General features: G+C 39.2%; 1 long non-coding RNA gene across 1 annotated transcript; it reads left to right on the top strand.

The window, feature by feature from the left end:
- The first annotated feature begins 6,246 nt into the window (after positions 1-6,246).
- Positions 6,247-27,116, top strand: LOC121643378. The gene is made up of 3 exons (XR_006011106.1): positions 6,247-6,257; positions 19,726-19,730; positions 27,037-27,116. It is a non-coding gene; the product is annotated as an uncharacterized LOC121643378 (long non-coding RNA).
- Positions 27,117-27,796: the final 680 nt, after the last annotated feature.

A 27,796-nucleotide genomic window follows, 5' to 3' on the forward strand; every position in this document is an offset into this window, starting at 1 on the left:
CTCTTCAGTACTTGGTTGAGCCAAAGAGCTGGACAAATCTTTCTAACTCATTCTGTAGAAGAGTTAAGCTAAGTGTGGAAATGCTCCTTAAACAACTGAGTCTATAGCTTGCTCTTAAAAGTGGATAAGGACTCTGCGGATCGGACAGAGTTTGGTAGATCGTTCCACCACCAGGGGACAACAGAAGAGAAGAGTCTAGCTACTGATTTTGTGCCACGTTGTGGCGGGAGTACTAGGCATCTTTCGCTGGCAGAGCGTAACTGTCGAGAGTATAGCTCTGGATTAAGGAGTGAATGTAGACAGAAGCCGTTTGGGTTATTGTTTTGTAAGCCAGAAGCTGAGCTTTGAATTTGATGCGTGCTGCAACTGGAAGCCAGAGAAAAGCAATTAGCAGCGGAGTGACATGAGCTCTTTTGTGCTGGTTGAAGACCAGACATGCTGTTGCATTCTGGATCATCTGCAGAGGTTAAACTGAGCATGCTGCCTGCAGGTCAGCCAGTAAGGGGCTGCAGTAGTCAATGCATGAAATAACCAGAGCCTGGACCAGGAGCTGGGCCGTGTGTTCAGTCAGGTAGGGTCTGATCCTCCTGATTCAAGACCGGGCAACTGAGTCAACATGGTCCTTAAAGGTCAGCTGGTTGTCTACCATGACACCAAGATTCCTGGTAGAAGACGTAGGCACAAGTGTGATAGAGTAAAGCTGCACGCTTATCTGTGGTGGTAAGGAAAGATTGGCTGGAAAGACAATAAGCTCAGTCTTGGACAGATTTAGCTGAAGGTGGTGATCCTTCATCCATGCGGAGATATCAGCAAGGCATGCTGATATTTGCATTGAGACGGTTGTGTTGTCAGGTGGGAAAGAAAGGAAAAGCTGAGTGTCATCTGCATGATGGTAGGAGAAACCATGAGAGCTAATGACTGCACCGAGTGAGGAGGTGTATAGTGAAAAGAGAAGAGGGCCAAGCACCGAGCCCTGAGGCACCCCTGTTGTCAGCCCATGTCAGCCCATGTGATCTGGACATTCCCCCTTGCCAAGATACTTTGAATGAGCTCCCTGTGAGGTAGGACATAAACCACAAGAAGACAGATCCTGAGATGCCAAGCTCCGAGAGTGTGGAGAACAATATATGGTGGTTGACAGTGTCAAAGGCAGCAGACAGGTCCAGCAGCATAAGGACTGAGGATTGACCAGCGGATCTGGCAAGCCGTAGGGAATCAGTAACTGACAGGAGAGCAGTTTCAGTAGAGTGGCCTTGCCTATAGCCAGATTGATATGGATCAAACAGGTTGTTGTCTTGGAGGAACTGTGAGACCTGACTGAAGACGTCATGCTCTATTCATTTAGACATGAGTGGAAGCACTGAGACCGGCCGGTAGTTTTCAACCTGGGCTGGGTTGAGTGTGGGTTTCTTCAGCAGTGGGGTAACCCGAGCTTGCTTGAAAGCAGAGGGAAAGACACCGGATTTAAGAGAGGAATTACTGATATGGGTTACTGCAGTTTTGATTGTGGGTAAAATGCTCTGCATTATGTCAGAGGAAACAGGATGAGGAGGACAGGTTGTGGGTTTCGAGGTGACTAGAAGTTTAGAGACTTCGTCCTCATTTAGAGAGTGGAAGGAGCAGAGTGAGGCACCAGTAGCTGGTTTGGTAAGGCTGAGTTGGTCAGGCTCAGTGAATTGGTTACTGATGGTAGCAACCTTTTCAGTGAAGTAGGAAGCAAACATTTCTGCAGTCAGCACAGTGGGAGGCTGAGCAGGTGGTGGAGATAGAAGAGAGTTAAACGCCATGAACAGTTGTCGTGTGTTGGGAGCATTGCGGATCTTGTTCTGATAAAAGGCTATCTTGGCCGCCTTTAGGCTGGAGTTTCAAGTTTTTGCTAAGGGAAATATGTTTCCTTAACAAAGTTTCTAATTAATCTGCATGTCAATTTATTTAAAATAAAACCAAATATTAGATCTGACAAATGAATAAAATGGAAACCTAATGGAATAAATTACTAACAGAAAAACCATTGATAAAGATTTCAGGCTGCTGGGTGTCAAGTCTCCTCATCAGGAAAGGTTCTTCTCGTAATTCATGAAAACAATGTTGTTCCTCGTTATGATGAACATTTCTCATAACGTTCTAGTCTTTTATCGCTGTAAGGGAAAAGTTATGCCTGTTTTTACTGGACTCGTCATTGCTACATGTGTCTCCTGGTCATTTTTGTAAAGTCATAATAAAGCCATACTGTAATTTTGTACACATTTCTTTCAGGCTGTAGTCTGTAAAATGCAACAGTGTCCATTGGAAGTCTCTTAATATTATAAGGACAATTTATTACAGGTTACAAGGACAATTAATAACAGTATAAGGACAGTTAGTTGGATTAGAACAGAACTTTGCTGCCTAGAGCAGGTGAAAAGAATAATAAAATCAGCAGAAGTTGTTCAAGGAATCATATTAATGCAAAGTTATCTACTGAACAAATAAAGGTCACACATCAACATTATTTATCTGGTTGAAACATTTTTAAATTGGAAAACTGACTGATTTGTTTGTTCCACCCATGTGCAAGGGGCACATTCACTGTACAAGGCGTCAGATCTGAATGGGTCATCAGGTTGATCGCCCGGCTGATCGCCCAGTTTAAATCGAGTAAAAATGCAATAAATAGTGCGGACCCACTTAGCTTGCATCCAGTCACACCACAACACAGTAGGTTTTCAACTCAAACACTGAGTGTATTGCCCAGTCTAAGCCGTATTACTCCTCCTTCTCTCCACTAGATAGATAGATAGATAGATAGATAGATAGATAGATAGATAGATAGATAGATAGATAGATAGATAGATAGATAGATAGATAGATAGATAGATAGATAGATAGATAGACAAAACAAGAGATAAGACAAGTCAAAATAAAAACAAAACAGGATTCAAGATGGATGCTGAATTAGCTATCGATAGGGGGCACGTCACTGAGAAAATCTGCAGAAGGCTTTAAGCTGCTTAGGGATTATGCATTTTAATATTAATATAAGAAGAAATGTGCAGATCTCTGAAACTGTCTAAGTAATCACGTTATGTCATCACTTTTTTTTTTAATGAAAGTCTATGTTTTGTTTAATCTCAGTCTTGGTGTCTTGGTACCTTGTGTTTTTGTAAAGATATTTTTTTTTTTGTTGTTGGCTTTTTACTTTGTTTACTCAAGTTTTTGTTTATTCTTTTGGTTCCTGTTAATTTTCTCTTTTTTCCAAATTCTGATAGACAAGCTGAATTATGTTATTATATTATGTACAGTGGTCCCTCATTGGGTCACCTTACATGGCCTCGCAGTTTCACGGATTTTTTTAGTGCAATTTTGCATGCTTGTTTTTTTGTTGTTGTTGTTTTTGTTGTTGTTCTCTGCGTCCTGATTGGCTGTAGACCATTGTCAATCAATCTCCTCTGTTGCCATGTCTCTGGTCTTTGGTTTAATTCTATAATACTGGACTTATTTTTCTATGAAGGTTTAAACTTTGGGGGTGTTTAAACAAGAGAGAAAAAAGTGAAAAATGCCTGTCTGAGAAAAGTGTATAAAGTGCGTAGTGAGGGGTTTTACAGCCTTAAAACATCTATAAAAATTGTAAAAAATAAAGCTGACTACTTTGCGGATTTCGCCTATTGCGAGTTATTTTTAGAACGTAACTCCCACAATTAACGAGTGACCACTGTATTATACTTGAAAGGGTAGCTCTAACTAATGACACCCTCTTCTGAGTAAAGTTATTTACTTAAATATTCTAACAAACATTACAGAAAAAAGAATGTCCTATAAAAAATTTTCTCCTTGGAGTAAACAAAATAAAGCATGGTCAAAAACTAGTGGGCTCTAAAGCTCCACTGTAATGACTAAATAAAATCAAAATTCGAACTTTGCGGATGGCTTGTTAAGCCTGAGATTATCAGTCTGAAACTGAGCAGTAGTTAATTAAGCTTTGTCAAATGCTACCCTTTTGTTAGCAAAAACACTTTGCCATCATTGAGCTCTAACAATCTCACCTGCCTCAGCGTATAGATTAGGGATCACCAGCTCCAGAACTCTTGGACTATTATCCTGCAGGATTTAGATGTTTCCCTGCTGCAACACATCTGACCCAGATTAATGGGTCATTAAGAGGCTTGTGTAGAACTGAAACAAGCTGTTGGAGAACCATTTCAAGAGGCCAGTGGTCCAATATAATAGGCTTCTATAACTAAGCTCACTTAAACAGCACATTTAAACCTACTGAATGTCCTTTTTTATATCTTAAACATTTTAAAACAATGAAGTTAGAAATGTTCAGTAAATTATAGATATTAAAATCAATGTGTAGAAGAATAAATTTAATCATTGAAAATAATTCAATTACAAAACAAAAGCAGTAAAATAACTTTTCAGTGAAACAATTAAAGTAAGGCTGGAATTTAAGTGACTAGATCTACTTTAATTGGTGGGTCTTGGTGGGTTTGACCACTAGATTGGAAGGATCAGCTCATTCACAGCCTTGAATGCCAGTACTATAATCTCATCTCAAAAACAAACTGAAAATCCGGGGAGAAATGCTTTGGCTTTCTTTCTCTGATGGTGAAAATTAATGTTGTATACCTGCAATACATGATTATGATAAGTTGTAGGTTTATTGACAGGTTATGTCTTCACGCCCAACATATCCTGTTGTTGGGTGAAGAACCTGCAACCTCACAGAGCACAGAACAAGAAGAAAAAATGAGGATGATTGAAGCAGGCGGAAACAACGACTGATTAGTCTTCTTCTGTGAACACAAGCAAATGATCATCATCTCTCTGGGAAAACAGTTTATTATTTACAACAGGGTGGAGAGAATGAAAGCTGTTTCTCATGTGAAAGCCTGACATTCAATTACCAATATATTCTATTATTCTCACTCACTGACGATCAGCTTATGGAGGGAGAGTCTAACGTGGGGATTCATTAAACTTCCTCTGACTAGATTGTGTATTTTATATAAAAAACAGAATTCATTATGTTGAATGATGAGTGCTGACATGAGTAGGAAGAACATGTTTGGATGAGCAGTGGGGTTATAACTTAGATTTTCACATTTCAAAGGTTCACTTGATCCCCCATTGTCCTCCAATAGTTTTTATGACCTCTTTTATAGACGTACAATATTTACTCCAGTTTGCACTTTTCATTGTCCGGGGCATTGCTTTTCAGTCTCAATGGTAAAGATGATTCTCTGTGTAGACTGCCTCTGTAACACACCCCCTATTGTCATTTTCATGTACGTAATAAAGACTAATACTCTTCAAATTCCGCGTAACTGTATTTTTCCTCCGGTTAACTTAAAATTCAGAGCTAGTTTTGATTTTATGACTGGAAATATTTAGCATACACTGCTAGTCAAATGTTTGGATATGCTTTCCTATTGAATGTAATGGGAAAATGTGTCCAAACCTTTGGTAGTGTATATACAGCAATGCTTCTTAATGTTTAGACTTTAAACTGGTGGGTCATGATGCTTTTTTTTAATAGCATCAGTGTCATGGTCCGTCTAATGGGGTTCGGATTTCCCAGCTGCCCCAAATGCATCCTCCTTTCACTTACAATGATTGCTGATGCGTCCCACCTGTACTGTGTCCTTCATAAGACAGAGTTTGTCTGCTTCTTGTTGCCAGATCGTCATCCCTGCACGTATCTATCCTTGTTTTCCTCCTGTCTGTCTGTCTGTCTGCCGTTCACCGTTTCACTTTTGGACCTGGATTCTCGTCTCTGCCTGCTCCCTGTCTGGTAATCTGCTTTTGTATTACTTGGATTACCTGGATCTCTGACCTCTGGATTCTTCTCAGGATTTTGGATATTGGATGACAGACTTAACTTCTTTAACCCTATGGAGAAACACGCTTTCTACCATTACACGGCGCCCCTGATCTCTGCCAGTGACTCCCTCACTAACGTCTTCTCTGTTCAGCAGTTCTCTCCCACACTGTAGCGGTACTCCATCTGGTTCCTCCTACCCGGTCCCCGGAATATTTATATCGTCTGACGCTGGACTTTACATCAGCTGGTACGTGACCCCTTTCCAGTATCCAGTGTCATCACCCCAAACTTCCTGCCTCCTAACTCCTGTTCTCATATAGCCACAGACTAACAGACCGAGAGAGACCGGATTACGTGCTTCGCATTATTCTCTTTGTACAATAAAATACCTTTTACCTATCCCTGGGATTCTGATTATTTTTGAGTCCAATCACCTGATTCATGACACATCAGTGTCATCTAGTATGCACTTAGCAGCTAAATTTCATTTAGCACAGAGGCCTGCACGGATCCAGCTTTATCAACCTGCCCGAATACGTTAGGATGATTACCATACCTGACACAGTACCAACGGATGTTGCCCAGTCAAATCCAAGCCCGACCCGTTGACATGTAACCCACGACCCAGCCCGCAACCCACAAGTTTACACATGAATTAACTGTAAATACACCTCTGTCCCTCCCTTTATTGCATTACTTTTCTTTATTCGTTCTCATATTTAAAGTGATATTGTTGTTTTGTCATTATTTTTATTTGAAATAAAAAAAGGAAAAAGCAACAATACAGTAAAATATTTGAAAGTTTATTTTAAGCAGAACTTTTTTTTTTTTTAACTTAATCTGAAGCAAAATATTGCACTGAACCACTAAGCTATCTCCATATAGTTTCCTGTCATTTTGCCACTTGGGGGCTTTATTTATTTGATTTGGAGACATGAAAAAGATATTATCCACTATCCCTGGTTTCAGCTGTCTTCACCAAACCTGAATCATATAACCAGCAGCGGAAAAATGTTTCTCACTGGCTACACTGGTCACAGGGATGATGAGAACATTCCTCACAACAAGTGCAAGGTTTGGAAATACTTTTGCAAGGCTTTACAGTAAAGGTGACTCTTGCGCATGATAAGTAAAACACTAGCCATGTCAACAAAAAAAAAAAAAAAGAAAAGAAAATCACCCGCCACGTGCAAATAAATATCCACCCATACTTGTACCTGTGAATTTTAATCTATGGAATTTTTACCTGCAAAACAGTGTTTTTGCAGGTTACAAGACCTGTTGCAGGACTGGTTTAGCATCTTCAGCAGACCCATGGCATCTAGCATTAAGAAAAACTTTTATTAATAGTTTAACTTAGCAACTCATTTCACCAATTCTTCACAATGTATGCACTTAGGGCACATTTACACTGGCACTGTTTGGTCCATTTTAAGCAGACCCTGGTCAATGTCCTCCTAATTAGGGAGCCACTGAAACAAGTATCGGGTATCGATCTGAGAGTAGCTTATTTTGTGCATTTCACACAATCCATGAAAAAACACTTTATCCTCCTTATTTATGAAGACTTACATTTAGAGTCTTTATCTTGAGTGGCCAGAATCAAAGTTATCATGGGTGATGTTTTAAAAATCTGAATTTAGAGTGACAGAAGCTGATGCCTTGTCGCAGCAGTTAACCAAATTCACCAAAAACAACTGTATTCTCCTCATCTTTAAAGATTCTGACATTTTTAAAGCCTTAAATTGACATGATGGCTGCAGGATGGTCTAGTTCATACATCACACAACCACTCAGTCGTCATAACTGGCATTGACAATCCTTACCAGTGTACTGTAATGGGATTTATTATTACTCGAATTGGTACTTGGTATCGCCAAGTACTCAAATGTAAGTACTCGTTCAAGTTTTGAAAAAAATCCGCATCCCTTCTGCTAATGCCATCATCACTGAAACCACTTTTTCCCATCGAGTACATCTGTTCCGGTTTTTCACCTGGTAATTCATCTCCATCTTTTTATGAAACATTCTTCTTGTCCACCACTACAGTATGATGTCTGACAGGTCAGCCTGCAGCTGCTTCTTAAAGCTCCCACAAGAGCTCAGCTCTGTTGTTCTCAGCCTGATCTGGTGCTACCATGATGCTGTTTGTGCTTCTCTTGGCTGGCTTTTTCTAGTCACCGATAGGATTTCTAGATGCCAGCCACACTCCCCATTTAACAGTGGCAAATTTAATTTTCTGACCTGTTAAAATAAGCAGTTATTGTTAAATATCTGGGGCTGCATGGTTGCTGTGTCACACAGCAAGTAGGTTTGTGATTGGCTGGCTTTCTGTGTGGAGTTTACCTGTTCCCTCCCCCATTCATGTGTGGGTTCTACAAAAACATGTGCTGGATTAATTGGTGATTCTAAATTCAACCTAGGAGTGAGCACGAGTGGTTTGTCTTGTTTGTTCTGAATATGTCCAGGGAGCACCCTGCCTCTTTTTTAACAGCAGCTGGGATAGGCTCTGTAAGGCTATTTTTTAAAATGGAGTTACTATGATTAGAAAAAAAATAAAGGGAGGTAGTTTTCACAGATCTTTTAGTAGCATAGAAAAAGAATAAAAATCCAATTTCAGCCCCCAAACCATCACGTGTGAACTAATTGCACAGGCAATCTTGATCTGTTCTTCAAATCCTTTTCTAATCGGCCTGACAAGCTTACAATGGGCCATTATTCCTTCATCTGTATCAAGTCAATTCAATTGTAGCCCAACATTTTAGATGGATTTTTTACTCACAAGGACCATTTACAGCCTCCACTGTAATTGCTCTGGTTTGAGGAGGTGGGGTAAAGTTAACAATGGCTATTATAGAGGAATAAAAGAAAAAAAAAGTAGAGAGAATCTGGTCCTATAATGTCATGCATGACATTTAAAGTCTGGTCACTGTCATAGGCAGACAAGAAAAACTGAGACACATGTCCTGTGAAACACAATAAAAGTTGAAGAAAAAAAAAAGAATTTTGCAAAGTGATCAGAGCTTCATGCAAAATTGAAGGTCTGACAAGTATATATTAAGAACAAGTTAATTTCCTAATTGCAGGGTAGCAGATGTTTTCCATTAGCATTTTTTTTTTTACTATATTGATTAAAATCGCCTTCACACCCTGACTGAAGCCAATTAATTAAATGCTCTAACACAAAAATTTTAAAAAATGTATTCACCGGTGGATTGGACAGGACTGAAAAAACACTATCTAATCATTTTAACTGACCTGTTCTAAGAAATTGGTTGGTGATATGTCTATCAAACTCAACTGCCATTTGTCCCTCCCCCTCATCCCCTCTGCACGTACACCTCAAAATACGACTACATCAAAATACGGTACACACTTCAACATAAGGGACATTATGGAAGAAAAGATACCTATATCGTGTCCGAAAAAAAACAAAAAACTATTGCCCAGTGCTCGTGAATCCTCGAGAACAAGCATTGCATGTTTCTGGGCTTTGGAGGCGTAGCTTCGGGGGGAACCCAAATTTCCCTGAGGGCTCTCCGAAGGGATTAATAAAGTATTTCTATTCTATTCTATTCTAAGTCTGAAGAAAGTTGTTTGGATATTTGAATTGTGCATTTTTAAAATGTAGCCTGCTCAAACCGTTTTTCAGGATCTCCTACCCTACCTTTTGTTACAATTCTGCTGCTTGTGTTTTTTTTTCCTGAGCGTTTGGTGGGGCAGAGCAGGTTGCGGGAAGCATGGGCGGAATCCGGTCTGTTCCTGCTTTCACAGCTGTTTTCCATCTGTCCTCATCAAGCCTCCCTTTATAAGGACTGCAGGAGCAACCAGACCTTGCCAGATTGCCTCACTGTTTCTCACTGGTAAATCAGGCTCTCACCAGTGTCCTTTTGTGCTTCAAGTAGCTTACCTAACCATGCGTTTTTCTTCAATCTAGTGTTACCTTGCCACTCCAGGATTCCATTGACATCATCTTAGCTTCCGGACTTCCTCCACCTGCCATTGCTCTCTGAAAGCCTCATCTACCTCCTTACCTACTCACCCCACTACCTGCTCAGGAACCACAGCAGCTATAGCTCCCCCTACATTCAGGATTTCCACCAGGATACAGTAAGCCACCCATTGGAGATTGGATTGTTGGATCTTTCCACTTCACTGGAACTATCGCTAACTATTCCCCTCTCCTTCCAGAGATCCGAATACCTGGACCCCCATGTTCTGACTGCTCTGCTGCCTGTGAACAAATAAACTTGGTCTGTCTTTTCAGTTCTCACATCTGCTATTGGGTCCTTACTTCCATTATTCTGATGGCTAGATCCTAGATGTGACACCTTTAAGCCGAGTCCAAAGTATAACTTGGGGAGGGGAGGAATATACTGACTACAGGAAATGTCCTTTAGGAAAAGATGTCCAGTAACCACCTGATTGCAAGAACAGAAAGACAATCAAAGGTCAATCATCATGTCTTAATTGACAAACTTCTTGTATTTTTGTGCAGAAAAATTCTTGTTCTTCTTGAGCCTCATTCTCGGGTGTAGGATGACCGGCACCCTAAGGGCTTTACCCCCAATTTACACCGGGTGCGTGTGCGCCGAGGCATCCACAGCTATTCCTGGCCGGAATGGTTTGGTTCACTCGAGGTGCACCGCAGTGCGTGTGAGAAGCATCCCAGAAGCACCTTGTCACGGCTTTCCGCTAAACATATGCACCTAGTCTGCTTTTGACGGAGCACACATCCAGTACGCGTCAAACGCAGCAGTTCAGATAGGGCCAGTGTCGTAGGGGTTACTCCAACTTACAACATTGACATCAATTCTCAGTATATCACAGCCAGACAGGAAATCAGACTCTGGAGCAGTGTAAAAGCTTCCAGTAATTTTCTAAATAAAAGCCCATGTGCACATTTGCGCTCACTGAACCAAGTCTTTATTTTTTTTATCGTGGATGACGAGCTGTTTACCCTACAAGTGTGATCTTGTGTATTCAGCTAGGCAGACTGCACTCACAGGTGCTTCGCACCTGACATGCTCAAGTGCCCCTGACTGCAGCCCGCAGATCGGGGCGTGCCTCAATGTGGGCGGAGTCAAACGTTTGACTCCGCCCACTGTGCAGCGCTTCAGTAAAAACCTTGTGTATTGTGATGTACTATTTAGTATATATATCCGGATTAGTTTGTAAAAGATGAGAAAACAACTAATTGTCATTATGGCCAGCTAAACTGAACAGTGAAGTGGAGTTAGCATTTAATATGGTGCTTCTAACTATATTAAAGCAGAAACAGCTATGAAAAAGGTTCATACATTTGATTGATTTAGACATTCCTATTTTTAACTTGTGAAATGTCTTATTGTATGTATATTTTGCCAGTAATATTTACCTATCATGCATTTATTATGCCTATACCTACACTATATATCCCATAGTTATCATACATCATATCTGTACTAAGACTAAAAGGTGTTCATATTTTATCAATATTTATATTACTCCCATTATGCACTATTGCTGCTACTACAATTACCACACTGTTATTATATTCTGTTAATTATTACTTCATCTTGCCACTGCACTTTATCTGCTAATCCACTCTGTATTTACATTTTATATATTTTTAATTTTATTCCACTCTGGATTTATATTTGAATTTTATTTCAATGTTTTTTCCACTTCACTTATATTGTATATTTTACTTCTATTTTTTATTCTTAGTTCATGCCACTGGACTACTGCAACAACGCAATTTCCCTTCGGGGATAAATAAAGTTGTCTATCTATCTAAAGCTATATTAAGGATAACAGAGACTGAAGTGATATTTGTGCCTATGACACTTCATAAAACATGCCCCACTCACTGTTAGGGTTTGAGGTGAGGTGGTTGAAGTGGTGAGACGGTGGACCCAAGGACGCAGACTTGATGTTTCAAAAAGGTATATTTCATAGCACATTTTATTTGTATAGCACTTTACACAACAGTCACAAAGTGACTGACATAAGAACACAAAGAATACTAAAAATATATATCAAAACAATACAAGTAAAATCAAGCAAAAACACAAGAAAAAAGATTAAAAGAATAAATAAAATAACACAAACAAAAGTGAACACAGGAGCACATACAAACAAAAGAACCAAAAACAGGACATGAGAAGAACCCAAACAAGAAAACCTCCTTAAAACAACTTACTGAGGAAACAGAACACAATTATCAAAACCATAACACGAGACAGACCTGTTAACACATCTCTTCAGATTATGTGGACAGAAAATTATTGCAGATCAAAACCACAGAACACCTGCAGCTGGCGTTTATCCATCATCTCTACACAAAACTCCTCATAGTCTGCCTGCACAGTAAAAAGGAAGAGAAAAGGCTCCCTGAGATCATGAATCTCTTCTTCATCCAGGTCTTCAGACATGTATAGCAGTTCCACTGCCCTCAAACCAGCTTCATGGTCCATGCTGATGACCTGGGGAAGGGAAAGTTCTCCCTTGAAGGATCTCTTGTCACACCAGCTTGCTGCCTCAAAGGTGTCCTTAAGTAGACAATCCTCCTAATCAAAAATAAAGAAAATAAATAATGAAATAATGAAATAAAAGTTGGAGAACACAGAAAACAGTGAAAGAAAAGCCCTCAACAGGTAACATACTCTGTTCCATTTTCCCAGCTCCGGCAAGGTCTCTGCCTCCGCTAGAAAGGAAACAGATTGCAAATGCAAATTGTCACTGGTCAACCTCACACATGATCTTCTGTGTTGGCCCCCAAGTATTTTTGATGACATGTATGGGTGTTGATGGACCACAAAAAGATTTTTCAACCACAAACACACCATGTTTACCATCAACACACTGACAGGCCAAAAATCTGTCCTTTGAAACTGTCGCAAAGTGGTGGGAATGCTTTCTCTTGCAGTGTGTTTTGAAGTTTTTTTTATTTAACTTTACCTTGCAATGAGGACAAGTGAACTTCTTTTGTGTTGCAAGCTGTGTGGGGGTGTCTTGGTGCCGAGCAGAGAACTTTGGACCCTGAGCCGGGGATACTGGGTGCTGTGTGGGGGTGTCTTGGTGCCGAGCAGGGGTTGCTGCATGGGGCTCCTCCTCTTGATGAATTTTTAAATGCCTTAAAAACTGAAGTCTATTCACAATGGTTGCTGGACAATAGCAACAATGAAAATGTGTTGCCCCCCGACAAGCTAATCCACACTTAAACATTGTGAATTCTGTAAGAGAGGAATAAAGAGAACAAGATTCATGCTTTTGAAGAAAATCTAATGTAATTAATGTAATGAATTAATTATTTCTGTAATGTGCAAGATAGGCACCTTGGTGTCTTACGGATGCATGGCCTTTAATATGGTTTTCAACCATTATTTTTGCACCTGCGTACTTGCAAAAAGGACAGTGGAAATGCTCACTATCATCGGAATTTGAAACTGGTACGGGTACATCACCATCAAGGCCTATACTGATGTGTCTCTATAGGGAAAACAATAAACATTAAAAGGCAAAGCAATTAGATATTCACGAAACCGATTATGTACTCATTTTTCATTTCCACAACAAATGTCATGTCAAGGATGCTAACATGTACTATCTGAACACGGAAGAGCATCAATTGATCATTCCTGCAGATTAATTAGATATTGGCTATCAGATTGTCTAATGCAGTTTTTCTCAATTCCAAGAGAGAACGGAGGGGTGACGAGACCCGTTTCGTCACCCCTCGACGACGAGACCTCAGCCAAATAGTAGCAAACTTACGAAAAAATCGAAGCAAATCTAGTGTTCAATGCAGCTAGAAAACCTGAAATAACAAAAAATCTAGCATGATTATTCAAGTAACTCCTGTGCTGTTGTTTTGTTTGTTTATGAGGTGAAATCCAGCATTGTGAGCCGTCATAAGCTGCTGAGCGGCAGTGCGCGCCCTCCAAACCAATTCTGGTGGGGAGAAGTGCCTTGACACACATCAACTATTGAGAAACACTGGTCTTGTGCTTATGAATGGCACCTTTATAAATCTGCTTAAAATCACAGCAGTAGGTTGTGCCAGATATAAATATTAAGTGAAGGTTTATAACCTTTTCGCGGCAACAGTAATGCAAATTATACCCAGATTAGCTGTCCAGCCGTAATAACAGAGCCCACTATTAAGGTATGTAATGCAGATATATACAATCATAACTTATTTTAAAATAATAATAATAATAATTCCTTCCTTGTCTGTCACAAATATTGCAAAGTAACATGTTAAAACAGAATGAAAAACTTTGCTTACCTCCATGATGCCAGCTATTACTTCTTCTTCTTCTACTACTATTTCTTCTTCTACTATTTCTTCTATGTTGGTCTACTTTTTTTTTCTGCTTGGGGCGGAGTCAAACGTTTGACTCCACCCCACATTGAGGCACGCCCCGATCTGCGGGCTGCAGTCAGGGCTTACTCGACATGCTCCTGGTGTGGACTGATCTGCCATGGAGGTCGGAATGAAACAGTGGCGCAGCCGTAACACGACTCACAGGCACTCGGTGTAAATTGAGTGGCTGAGAAGTTGCAGTCACCAAGTAAAGAGCGGCAGTTGTAGCTGCACCAATTTTTAGAGAATAAGGAAAGTTGAGATGAAAGATTGCAGCTTGAGGACTGGTTGTGTGTGACAGAGATGCAGACATCCCGTCTCTAAGGAGGTGCTCAGTTTCACATTACACACCCAAACTCATTCATACATCCTGATGTCGTTTATTGTCTTTCATTGTTTTTGTAAATGTATTGATCCACTAAAGATAGAGCCTATTTAGTTAATACGTTGATTGAATATATTTTGAGTTTATGTTTTGGTTTGCTTCTAACCACTCTGTCTGAAGGGATTAGGGAGATCAGTATGGTCATCGAGGTTTGCCCAATAAGTTCTGCTGACAAGGGCCTGCTGTGCTTAATTAGTTTTGCTGGCACTAACCAAGTGGCCCGAGGAAGGGGGAGGTTTGGGAAAGAAGTAGTCTTTTGCTTTATTGGTATAGTTTGTTTTGATGGTTTAAGTCAATTGTTGAGGTGCGATGTATGTCTTTGTTTGCATTGAATACTTTCAAGGACCACAATTCTCCTGTGTTTGGCACTGAATGGTTGTGGCCATAGTCTTTATTTACTTGGTGAGGAATGTAGAATGTTAAAGAATGCACTGTAAAGTTGAACAGGTTAGTAACTTAGTGTTTTTCCACAGTTCCTATTTGACTGGGATATAGAAGTTTGAGTGTCTACAGTATGATAAAAACATCTGCGTTGTGCTGAGCATTTGTGTTTTGTGTAAAATTTGATTAGTGGGTCTGAAAATATCTCCCATAATATTGCTGTTTTTTATTTGATTACTGATCTAATTTAATTATTGGATGAGATAACTAGATTGACTTTGTTATTCATAAATGAAATGTTACATTTTCTTTTAAATCTGTCATGTTAGAGCTGATAACTGGATCAGATTTTAACTGTCGGCAAAATAATTTTTTTTAACTGACTTATATACCTAATCTGCTGCAATATGGGTCAAATATTGAATGATTAAACTGGAAACTGTCCACTTATAAATTCAAAATTTACTTGACACATGGGGCCTACCCACAGCAATCAATTGCCCGGGCTGTCCTGGTTCTGGTGTTACGCCAAAATCTGTGACCCATCAGAATCTGTGACTGCAGGGGGAAAAAGTGTACATTTGTCTGCATGTAGGTCTTAGAAGACGAGCAAGGTCTTGAAAACACTTGTATTGAAGTCTGAGTTCCTTAAAATGCAGGTACCGTACTGTATAGTCACACATTTTGATCAGAAATGTTGACCTTTGTGAGCCTGTCTGTGTGAGGGTCACATATTTTAGAAGAGTCCAGAAATAGTGACCTCTGTCATCATTTCTGATAGCTATCAGAATGTGGGACTTTACGGTACCTGCATTATAATAAACTCAGACGTCAGTAAAAGTGAATACAAGACTTCGTTTGTATTCTAAGAGATACATGCAGAGACATGCAGGACACTATCGCCCCTGCAGTCACTATTTGTTTCCTGACTCATCTGTTGCCCGGCGATACACAAGCAACAATAGGATAGCTTTCAAAAAGCAGAATGAAGAGACTCAGTTTAAGATGGTCAAATTTCATCATAGAACCCCCAAAACCATGTGACAGAGACGCATTTGTAAAAAGCAGGGGGAATCCAAAGATTCCAGGAAGTTATCATAAATGAAAAAGATGCCGCTCTACTGCTTTTAAAGCAAAAGCAAATGCCAGTTAGAGTGGATCTCATCTTGAGAGCTAACAGGACAGAGGGGTTAACAGAGGAGCCAGGATCAGATTGACGTAGTCGTGTAGAAGAAGTGGAGTGGGCAGAGTGGGAATCCTGAGAGCTGGAGGTGCCTTTGAGAGCCAACAGCAAAATAAAAACTTCTACATGACCCAAACTGACATGTTACGTGCAAAAAACTTGCAATGCACGGGCCAACACGCGAGCAGTCTGAAAGAGGCTTAAAGACTGCAATGCTGAGTCAGGGGGCAGTTTCTGGAGGCACATCAGCAGGTGGAGCCTGCGTTACAGAAATAATGGTGCATTCCAGTTGTCTTTGGTCGTTGTTTTGACGAATGAAATTACAAAGTGACCTTGTTATTCTGAACGAAGAATTTGTAGACTGCAGAGGGGCCGGAGATTACAGATTTAAAGATGGCTGTGCCCAGTAACACCTTTCCATTGTTGTCTTTATCAAATTTATTTTTAATGTAGTCTGTCTCCAATAAGTTTGGGTTGGTTGTGAAATGTTGCTGTGTGTGGTTTATTAATCGTTTTAACGAACACTGGCTGGTGTTCTCATAATGCACACTTTTACAACTGGTTTGTGATTTTCTAGTTTTATACAGCATAATTGTAGATGCTTACAAATTGGTTATTTTGGAGGGGTCCATTTTCTGAGTTGACACAGCAGGAATGCCAATTGCCTGGTAATGATGTCACTTACGCTTAGATGCTCCGAATTACGAGGCAATACAAGGGCCCATCCCCACTTGCTGAGCAACAGCAGCTGAAGATTCATCTCTCTTGAATGTTCAAGGTACTGCTGGTATCTCAAGCATCTCCCGTTGCCATGCAAACAAAGGACATAACTGCAATTATTATCACATTGCTAGCTAGAAATTCTGGACTTGTAATATACATGTGAACAATTGATAAATATAAAAACATTGCTATGTAGTCCCTAAAATCTGCATTAGTGTGTGTTACACAATAAGTGGAGATGGATTTTAGAAAAAGTTTTAATTTGTCTAAATGCTTGAGCTTGCATGAACTGGGCCTGACTCATCCATCATGTATTGCACACTTATTATTGTGACTAAAAGGATAGACAATGGTGCATTTAAGCTGGTGTTAAGTAGATACCATACAGCAGATTTTGTTCTCTGGTCATGATTTACATTCTAATTAACCAACAAAGCCTTTTCCTTTATAGAACATGTATGGATTCTGTGTTTATTTGCCGCCATTTGCCACAAATACATTATGGATATAATGTAAATGATAAATGATATATGATACTATGATACTATACTATGATATAAATTTGAAGGCAATTGTAGTATTGTCTAAATGCTTCTATCTGCCCACATGCACTTGCAGGTTTTTCTAGATGCAGAAATCAGGTTAATACATGTCCACTGCCTCTCTAAACAGCAGTGTAAGCACTACATAGGCATTTATTTAATCAATAGAGCCTTGAAGTGGAACTTAGAGTTAATCTTAAATTATCACACTGTCAGGTGAACATCTTAAGGGATCAATAAAAACTGAATGTAGCCCGTTTTATCTGACATATAGTGCATACACACTGAAAATACCCTCTCAAAATTATTCCTTAGTCCATGAGAGTTGAATAAAGACTTTTTTTTTTTTTATTTAGTGTCCTGAGGAAAAAAGAAATAGGGAGTTGATGACATTTTGCAGTGATGCAGACACTGCGTCAGTCTGTCATGGTGGAGAAGTAGCTAAGCCAAAGGCAAAGCTTTGGATTTACTCGTCGATCTACATTCCTACCCTCACCTAATGTCATGAGCTGTGGGTAGTGACCAAAAGAATGAGATTGCAAGTATAGGCGTCCGGCATGAGTTTTCGCCAAAATGGTGGCGGGGCTCTTCCTTAGAAATACATTGAGAAGCTTGGTCATCCAAGAGGGGCTCAGAATAGAGCTGCTGCTCCTCCACATCCAGAGTAGCCAGATGAGGTGGCTCAGGTATGTGGTTAGGATGCCTCCTGGATGCTGGAAACTGGACTCCTTGGTGAGGTGTTCCAGATATGTCCCACCGTGAGGAGACCCCATGGAAGGTCCAGGACACACTGGAGGAACTGTCTCTCGACTGGCATTTAAAAGCTGAGAAGTGGCTGGGTAGAGAAAAGTCTGGGCAGCTTTAACCTGACCCCATATAAGCAGAGGATGATGGATGGATGGATGGATGGATGGATGGATGGATGGATGGATGGATGGATGACACTGTGCAAGTGCTGCCTCATTACAGTTCATATACCATTCGACTAGAATAAACTTAAACTGCTGAGCTACCTGTTACCCATCCGTCCGTCTGTTCGTTCATTCATTCTTTCGTTCATTTGCTCATTAGTTCGTTCATTCTCTGTAGGGCTGCGGGGAAGCTGGAGCTCATCCCAGCAATTAACACGCGAGAAGCAGGGTACACCCTGGTAAGGTCACCAGTCCATCGCAGTACCTGGTATCCAGTTAGATGAGATTTGAACACAGCTTGTTTGCCAGTCTGCTTGTACACAGGTGGCAGAAAACTGCTTATTACTCACTGAATCAGTGATTTTAGCTTTTAGTGAAACTACAAGATAGTGGCACCACTTCATGAAATGCAACAGTGCTTTCACCTCCAGCAAATTGACTGTGGTGTTTAATGATTGACCGATGCATTGGCCAGCCGATGTAACGGGCCGATATTTGTGTTGTTTACTTGTACTGGCATCAGCCGATACACGCATGTCTTCGCAGATCTATTTTTCTTGGCATGATTTACAGAGAGGTGCCTACAGGCAGCTCTGTGTTGTTGGGCAAACTGTGAAAAGCAATAGTTACCCCCCCCCCAAAAAAAAAGAAAAGTTTGTTCAACAACCTGTTGTCAACTTCTGCACCAACCTGGTAACGAGCCATTGATTCGAGTTAAACCTGCAGGATGGTAGATCTCAATGAGTGGAGCTGGTGACCACTGCTTTAGGGTACGTGTGCATAGCTTAAGAACATCGGTCACAGGATAAAGTTATGCCGACACTGTCAGTTCACCTCGGTGGTGTTTGTGGGAGTTCAGAGACAACTAGGTTGAGATTTAGACTCGTGTTGTCTGTGTGTCTCTCTGGTCGTTCTCTGAAATAGCCATGGTTTAATATTGTCTGTTTCTTTCGTATATCCTGCAGCTCCTAAACTTGGAGTATTAGGAACTTTCAGTGAGGGGTGTGTGGTAAAGACTATTGGAAGTGGGGGAATATGCATATCGTGCACAATTCTTTTTAAGTTTTTTGTTTTGTTCTGTTTACGCTTTCCTTATGTTAGGAAAGCCATTTGCAGTACAAGACATCTTATGTAAGTTAGGTGCACTAAAACTTAGGCCTAAGCATTAAACAACTAGGTGGAAAATAGTTGGTTAATTTTAAAATTAAGTATAGTACAGTGTGCACTATATTATGCTTCTTGATCTATGCTACTGTATTCAATACAATTAATTATTTATTTTGCAGTTTTTTTTTATTTTGCTTAATATGTATTACTTGAAAAATTAAGAGCACTGAATTGAAAAAAAAAAAAAAAAAAATAAGGTATTGGCCATAAAAAAATCCATATTTATCCCTACTAGTGTCCCAGGTAGTGTTGTGCTAGTTACTAAAAAAAAAGTAACTAGTTACAGTAACTAGTTATTTCATTCAAAAAGTCACTCAGCTACTTTGTTGATCACTTACACCACAAAGTAACATGTTACTATTAAACGTAACTTTTTAGTTACTTTTGTAAAAGAACATTCTTTAAAATGACTCCTTTTGACACCCTTATAACTTAATTACAGTGTTGTACAAATTTTAAAACAAACTCAAACACAAAGTAATTTTTCTACACTAATTTATTTAAGACAGGCCAGCAGGTTATTTGAAAAAAAAAAATTAATAAAGAAAAAGTAGCTAACATAACAGCCGCTTAAAAATTAAATCTATGCTGTATGTTGCACAAAGCACAGTGCATCTTTCTCCTACTCTTAAATATATACATATATTTATTTACACATTTCCTTAGCTATTCGCAGGCATTGTGACTGTCTCTCTGTCAAGTGAAGTTGTTTGCGCTTGTGTTTGGGTAGGGGCGTGTTAGTTAACCAAGGTAACGGGGCCGTGGGCATCAGTTCCTGAAAACATGGACTGTTGCGTTCACATTTCCATTCTGCAGCCAGGGGTTATAGCTTTGTGGACAGCTGTGAGAGAAACAGGAGGACTTCACAAAGGGAGCAGAGTAAGCCTCAACCTGCGACTGATGATTTTTACAAGCGACTTCACAGAAAAATAAGCCCAACAACTGAACTTTGTTCAGTCCATGTTGTGCTGCCTCACCACTGGAAAGAGGAAGAAGCTCACAGCTGTTGGCCAAAATGTATTGTATGTATTTAGCTAATAATGGAGTAACGGACCGTATTATAATGGTAACTGAGTTACTTTATTTAAAGAGTAATGCATTAGAGTATTAGTTACTGACAAAAAGACTTTACAGGAATGCTTTACTAGTTACTAGTAACCCGATACTGTACCTAACACTGTTTCCACGTACCTCATAGTCTTAAATATTATTGTTTTTAAGAAACTTCGTGTGCCTTCAGTGAAGCCTTGTGAGTAGCCTTGCTTCCAGTTTGCTTTTACTGTTTGTACCAACTGCAGTGACGAGGCCAGTTGAAGGACATTTTATCCAACTAGCACAACAGCAGTATTAACTTTTTTTCTAATTTTTTCATAATTCATTTTGCATTTGCTGAGTGTTGAATAGATGCTTAATTTAAAAGTAGTATTGTTAGGCTTTGAAATCTAACACTTTACCTTGATACTATACCTTGAATTTTGTTCTGGCTCCAATATCGATATGTCTGGATTTCAGGTGTCATGCTCAAAAACACTGCATGTTCCTGAGCTGTGAAACACATTCACAATTTACCATGATCCCTTTGCCTCTAGGAATTTGACCAATCAGAAGACACTCCCCCCAAGTCTTGTTGTTTTCAGGAGGATGCTTCTTTTAGGTGAAACCTCTGTCTCTGGATAATTACAACCCATTTGCAGTTACAACAGGTCCAAAACTAATCTTTAATTAAAACAAAGCTTTAGTACTAAAAATTTTTGTGAGATGTTGTCACCACTTATACGCTGTAGGGGTTATTCACCTGTAAATGTACCTTTTATGTCTTCTGGCTGCTAGAATCATGTGGCTCATGTTTTTTTTTTTGTTTTTTTTTTTTATATATTCCTGTCGCTAAAAAAGACCTACCAGGTCAGTTCAAGTGAATCACAGCATAACTGCAACACCTGAAGGACTCAAGCATTTGTATTAATTCACAGTAGAATGTTGAAAAATGCTTTTTTCATTCCTGTAAGTGTTTTTTTCGGTGCTTGAAGGAGTCTGCGTGGATCATGATCATAACTCTGTTCAAGTGTGTGGATTATGTGCTTTAGTTGTTTTCATGAGGATCAAAATAATTTCCCAATCTCACCAGGAGTTGATTCAAGTGCATAATTCATTCTCAGCGTGCGTTTGTTTATATTGAATAGTTTTGTTAAATGACTAAAGGAAAGTGTTTTCACACAAGCATGTACAGGCGACTGTGAGCAGTCAGTCTGTGACTGGTTAGTGAAAAAAAACAACTGCAGCAAACCTGAAACACAACATCAGCAGGTGCAATAAATCACTATAATGTTTTCTTCAATAGAAAAAAAGAGAAGCAGAGATGCAAGAGCCAGTTTTGATCCTTTAGTTTTGTATGTCTGCAGCTGAATGAAGCATCTCCTCTCCTTCCTCGTTTAAGCGACTTGGTAAAATTGTTATCAAAAGAGTACTTACTTATTTCCTCTGCATTTGTAGGTTTTTTTATACCATTGATATAAATGAACACACAGCAGACATGCCACTTAAGTTAATGTCAAGTTTATTTTTATAGCACATTTATGCATCCAAAGCCTCCTAAGTGCTTTACAAAAACGAGTACAGTAAGAAAACACAAGGACAAAGAAAGCTACCACATAAAAACCCCAATAGGGTGCCTGTACTCAGTCAAAGGTCAAGGTAAACAAGTGTGTCTTGCAAAGATTTAAAGGTAGAGACTGTTTGCAGACCACACAGTTAAAGGCAAGGTGTTCCAGAGTGTGTACATGATGTGGTTTTCTGTTGTTGCCCATCTGCTTCAAGGTTGGACTTGTGTGTTCAGAGTATTCTGCAAACCTTCGTTGTAAAACATTTTCACGCAGACAACTGCTGCTCACTGGTTATTTTCTCTTTTTCAGATCATAATCTGTGAAATCTAGAGAGGGTTGTGTGTTAATCCCAACAGAACAACAGTTTCTGGCATGGTGCCATGTTCAAAGTCATTTAAATCCCTGTTCTTTCTCATTCTGATGCTCACTTCACAAAGGTGTCCTGACCATGTCTACATGCTTAAAAAATGATGATAATAATAATGGATTAGATTTATATAGCGCTTTATCAAGGAACCCAAAGTGCTTTACATTGTCTATCCATTATTCATTCACACACTGATGGCAGAAGCTGCCATGCAAGGCACTCAACCACAACCCATCAGGATCAATTAGGGGTTCAGTGTCTTCCTCAGGGACACCTTGACATGAGTTCTCCGGCTGGGGATGGAACCGGCAACCCTTGCTGTCATGCTGCCCCGTAAATGCACCGAGTTGCTGCCATGTGATCGTTTTAACTAGCAATTGAAGAGGTGTACCCTAGAAAGTGGCTAGTTATACAACTCTGATCAGGAACCAAACGAATCTATTGTAAATTGATGTCTGAGGCGACCTATATGTTAACCATAGTTTTTCTTTGGGTTTTCCTTCTTTATGGTTCTTTTTTTGTGTGTTTTGTACTTTATTTGCTTTTCATCATTGTGATTCTTGCCTGTTGGGTTTTGTTGTCAAATAAGCTCTGATAGGTGTATGTGGTCTCGTTTTTTTCTTCTTAGTTCTCTGTTTTCACTTACTTTCTCAGCCTCTCGTGTTCCTTTATCTTTGTGATTGCATTGTTTGGTTTTATATTTTTTTTAGCTTGTAGTTTATCCCCCGTTTTGGCTTCAGTTCATCAGCATCTTACTTTATCTGTATTTTGGCCTAGCTTTGAACTCTATTCTGACATATGGCAAGTTACAGCCAGACTTTAAGTGAAAGTGGGGCAGATATCCATTCAAAATTAAATATGCATACATTTTTTAATAGAAAATAGGAATATTGAAACAACTTGGGGATTCAGCTGCTTGAGAGGAAATATTTTACAAGTCTAGACAGTTATCAGTTTTGATTTAACAGTTAAATAAACTAAGATGAAATAAAGATGTACAGCAAGTGAAAGCTGATATTTTTTTTTAGCTGTTATGTATCTTTCAGTCCATATGTTTCTTATTCATCTGAATCCAGCTTCAGCTTGTTTATAATCACTAGCTGTTATACATGACCACGTGTGCATGTGAGTATGCTCAACGGCATACTGTACAAGAACAAGTCTTTCCAGTTCTAACTTTTCCTGAAGTCATGTGAGAGGAGTGGAATAATTGAGGGGATTTAGAGGATGTGAAAAAGCAGTGGGAGAAAGGGATAATGTTTGTAATGGTTAGTGTGCATATCAAACTGAGATAGCAGCCACCTTTACTGGATTAATATGAAGGACCGAAAATCATTTAATCCTCGTCATGTAATTTTGTTTATAGTATGGACCTTTTTCTCAACTCTGTCTATAAGCACCACTAAACCAGTACAGTTTTTTGATTGTTTATGGTTCATGTTGTCTAATTACAAACAACCTAAGGCTTGTAAACACAATATTAACATGGATACTTACAGTAACTTGTTTATTGTGTGGAGCTTTGGTTACCTGACAGCTTGCCAGAATATGGGCTTGGCAGTGATGAGAGTCTAAACAAATTCTGACTCCTGTCTCTCTGGTGTTCTTTGCATTGAGGTGACATTTCAGATTGGAAAATCCTGGTCAGATGTCAGCTTCTGAACAACCCTGGTGCTTTGGGCAGCTTTCTGCTCTGCACTCAGGTAGACAGCCAATGATATGTATCCATGAATTTCTGCAACCCAAGTTAGAAAATTGCAAAGCAAGCAGTAAGTAAAATGAACTGTCTGCAAGATTTGTTGACGAAAGACAAATCTCAAGTTAGCAAAGAAGTGTCGGACGAGGATTTTAAGCCTGAAGATGAATAGTGTGAATTTTATGCCAACTGGATGAGCATTTGCTCACAGTGTTCCAAGTTATACACTCTGTTTTGACAGATAACATATTTTTTAAGAAAAGCCAGAACTGAAAGCAAAGCAAACTCCATCTGGAAGTGTCATCCTTTTATGCTCGGTATATGTCTTCCTGTTGGAACAACTCAGGAATTTTATGTTCTCTTAGTTGAACTGTCTCTTGTTGATCTGCAGTTTTACCTCCACACAAACACTCCTGACAAAGTGATGACTGGTTTAAATTTGTATGGAGTCGCCTCTCATTTGATTTGCTGTTGATAAATTTTTTAACGCAATTTCAGATTTCTTATTTTATACAACTTATTTATTTTTACTAGTACAAATGTCAGGAATGTAGTAAACCTGTATCATAGCTGAGTGGAGGAAACAGTAACTGTAAGCATCATTTCTCAGTTCACTTGCTCTTCTTGGCTTTTGCAGACCATGGAGAATGATGTTAGCCAAATAAGACCAGACTATATAGAAATAGATCCTTAATTTTCTTCAAAAGGTGCATATTATGATGTAGTTGAGCTAATGTGTGAGAAGAGACCATGCCCTCTACTTATTGTTGAGATGCTGAAACAGCCAGGATCCCTTTTTCCTCTGCTCTTTCTGGTGATGTTTACATTATACACCCCACCCTGTTGCAGAATTGATTGGTCAAAGAAAGACGCAACATGAACCAAGTGCAGCTACAATTACCCAGAACTATCAGAAATATTTACTTTAATGGCGGAACATAGTCGCCTTCCGGCATTGATTGGTCTTCGAGAAGATGTGGAGAAGAAAAACAACATTAAGATACCTTAAAGAAAATCACTATTAACTAACCACACAACTAATGAAAGTATCAGCCCAGCACCCACAAATGGTACTTTTCATAGAAATACTCTCATGTACCAGTTGGTTTGCACACACAGAGTTGGTTCAGTTCCATTTCACTTTGCATACGCTAGCTCACTTGCTGCATGCTGACACAACCTTAGAAAGAATGAAAAAATGTGTCATGGTCGTTGTCTTCACAAAAGAGTCGTATTGAACAGACACACTTTAAGCACCTCCGCAGTTCAAACAGTCTGATTACAGCATCAGAGCATAACTCCCAAAAGCCATGATCTAATAAAGTTATATGTAAAAATATTATGTTGCTAAAGGTCATTTTCTCACACTGAGAAGTTGCTTGACAAGAGAGAGTATAGTCGCCCTCAAAACTATTCATACCCTATGAAAAAAAAACACTTTTTTTAGATTTTCATTTGTAAAAACCTGTTATGTTAGATTATAGATAGATAGATAGATAGATAGATAGATAGATAGATAGATAGATAGATAGATAGATAGATAGATAGATAGATAGATAGATAGATAGATAGATAGATAGATAGATAGATAGATAGATTTAATGCATATTGACATTAATGATCCTGTATGTTTTAGATTTGCATTGTGATGTATTTCTGTTCTTTGCCTTCCCATTATTGTTTGTTTTTAACTTTTCAGTAGATTCCTTTTCTAGTTGTCTTGTTCCATGACCAGAAAAGCAGCTCACATGAGATAACTTTTATTTGAAGATATGACAGAACCTTCACAGTGTGCTTCTGACTAAAACAATGTTGCACACACTCACGTTTTAGACTGTAATCTACTTCCATCATGGACCTTTAAGTGAGAGTGATTTCCCCTCCCAGCAGTGGGGAAATGGGGAGTTCCAGCAGCTATCCTGACAGGGGAATAATGGGACAACCCAGTGGGTGTCAAAGTAAATGGATTCTTGTTGATATACCAGGAAATAGCAGAGCACAGCTGTCATTGTTTTTTTCCCGACATTTAACTGCCTTAACATCCACGTTGAGAAGAGAAGACATTTCTACCTCCTTCACTGTGGAGAAATCTGCTCGACTGTGTCTAAACCTTTATGGTGAAGTGCGGTGGGATCTCAGATGTGTGTATTCATTGCATGTTTGAAAGGTAATTTATTTGAGTGGCTCTGGACTAATACTTGTGTTGTCCATTTCTCTAGGCAGTGTGGCTTCTAAATCTTACAGACCACATTTAAGTTATTGCAAGTAGCTTATTTGATTGATGAACATTTCATATAATTTAAAGCTCTATAGAGGGTAGTTGTTGCTCCATTTCCATCTGATAAATGACTTTTTTAATACTCTAAATTAAAAGAAGTGATTTTTCCTTTTTTTTACTTGGTAGATAAATGAAATCGGGCCACTGGGTCAGAACATAGATCTTCTGCTGATGGCAGGTTTGACAGTTTTATTTATTTTTCTTGCAAAATCAACTTGTCAGAGTTGGATGAGTCTTGTTTGTTCCGTTGTTGCTTTTTAATTTGATGCTAGCTGTAAGGATGGAAAAACATTAGGTTAGGTTTACTGCAATATTACTAAAGCAGTTGCCTACCATATCACTGAGGACATTATCCTTATCTCAGCTGTGGAACAGGACAGCTTTATATAGCTGCTAAAAAACCCAAATACTGACCCAAAATATCAGTTACTGAGTTGGAATTAATTTCCAAGTAGACAAATGTTAGATCATCTTGCCACCCAGTGGACAAAGGCGTCTTCATTGTCTTTTTGTTATTCATTTAGAGGCAAAAACTATATATGTGTATATATATATATATATATATATAGAGAGAGAGAGAGAGAGAGAGAGAGAGAGATTTGTGATGTATATTGCCCAGCCCCACCTCCTGCCTTCCTTCACCCTTTAAGGCAGGGGTAATCAAACTTTTTTTCCTGGGGGCCACATTATGGTTCCGGATGATGATGGGGGGCCAGTCCCACCTCAGCTGTAACGTAAAATTGTATGATCCAGACCAGAATGACCACCAGCAGGCCAATGGGATCATTATTATTTTAAAATGCTGGAAATTAGACCATAATTTCTACCAAAGATCCTCAATGGATGCAGTTCCAGAACCACTGAAGGAATCAAGTATTGATGACTAGTGGCAATGTCTGTGGCTCATTCTGGAGTAGATTGCAGTGGTTTGATGTTTATTGGTTTATCTTTACTGGTGTTTTCTAAAAGTAGTAATTGAGGTCTTCACACTTTGTTTTGATTTGAAATACCACAGATATTCCATTTATTTACTTTCTAATAAGAATAACATCAAAGCTGTCAAAATAAGAAACATCTGCCTAGTCGAGGTGATTGACAATGGCAAAAGTGAAAAAGTACAAAGTATATTGTAGGTAGGCCTGTTGAAATTAACAAACAATAATTTTGCGCAGCATTTAATAAAGGTCAAACAAATAGGCCTATTAATATAAATAAATTAAAATAAGATTAAAATAATAATGTGAGCAATTGAATAACTAACCAGTAAAATAGTAGTTGCTGAGAGACTCACCGCGTTGAGCGCATCCTTTTTGTCGGGACACATTTCCTCGGCCACAGCAAGGATACACTCCTTAACAAATTCCCCACCAATAAACGGCTTTCCATGGGTAGCTAGTAAGTGAGCTACCT

This window comes from Melanotaenia boesemani, chromosome 7 (assembly GCF_017639745.1).
Source record: "Melanotaenia boesemani isolate fMelBoe1 chromosome 7, fMelBoe1.pri, whole genome shotgun sequence".
NCBI lineage: Eukaryota > Metazoa > Chordata > Actinopteri > Atheriniformes > Melanotaeniidae > Melanotaenia > Melanotaenia boesemani.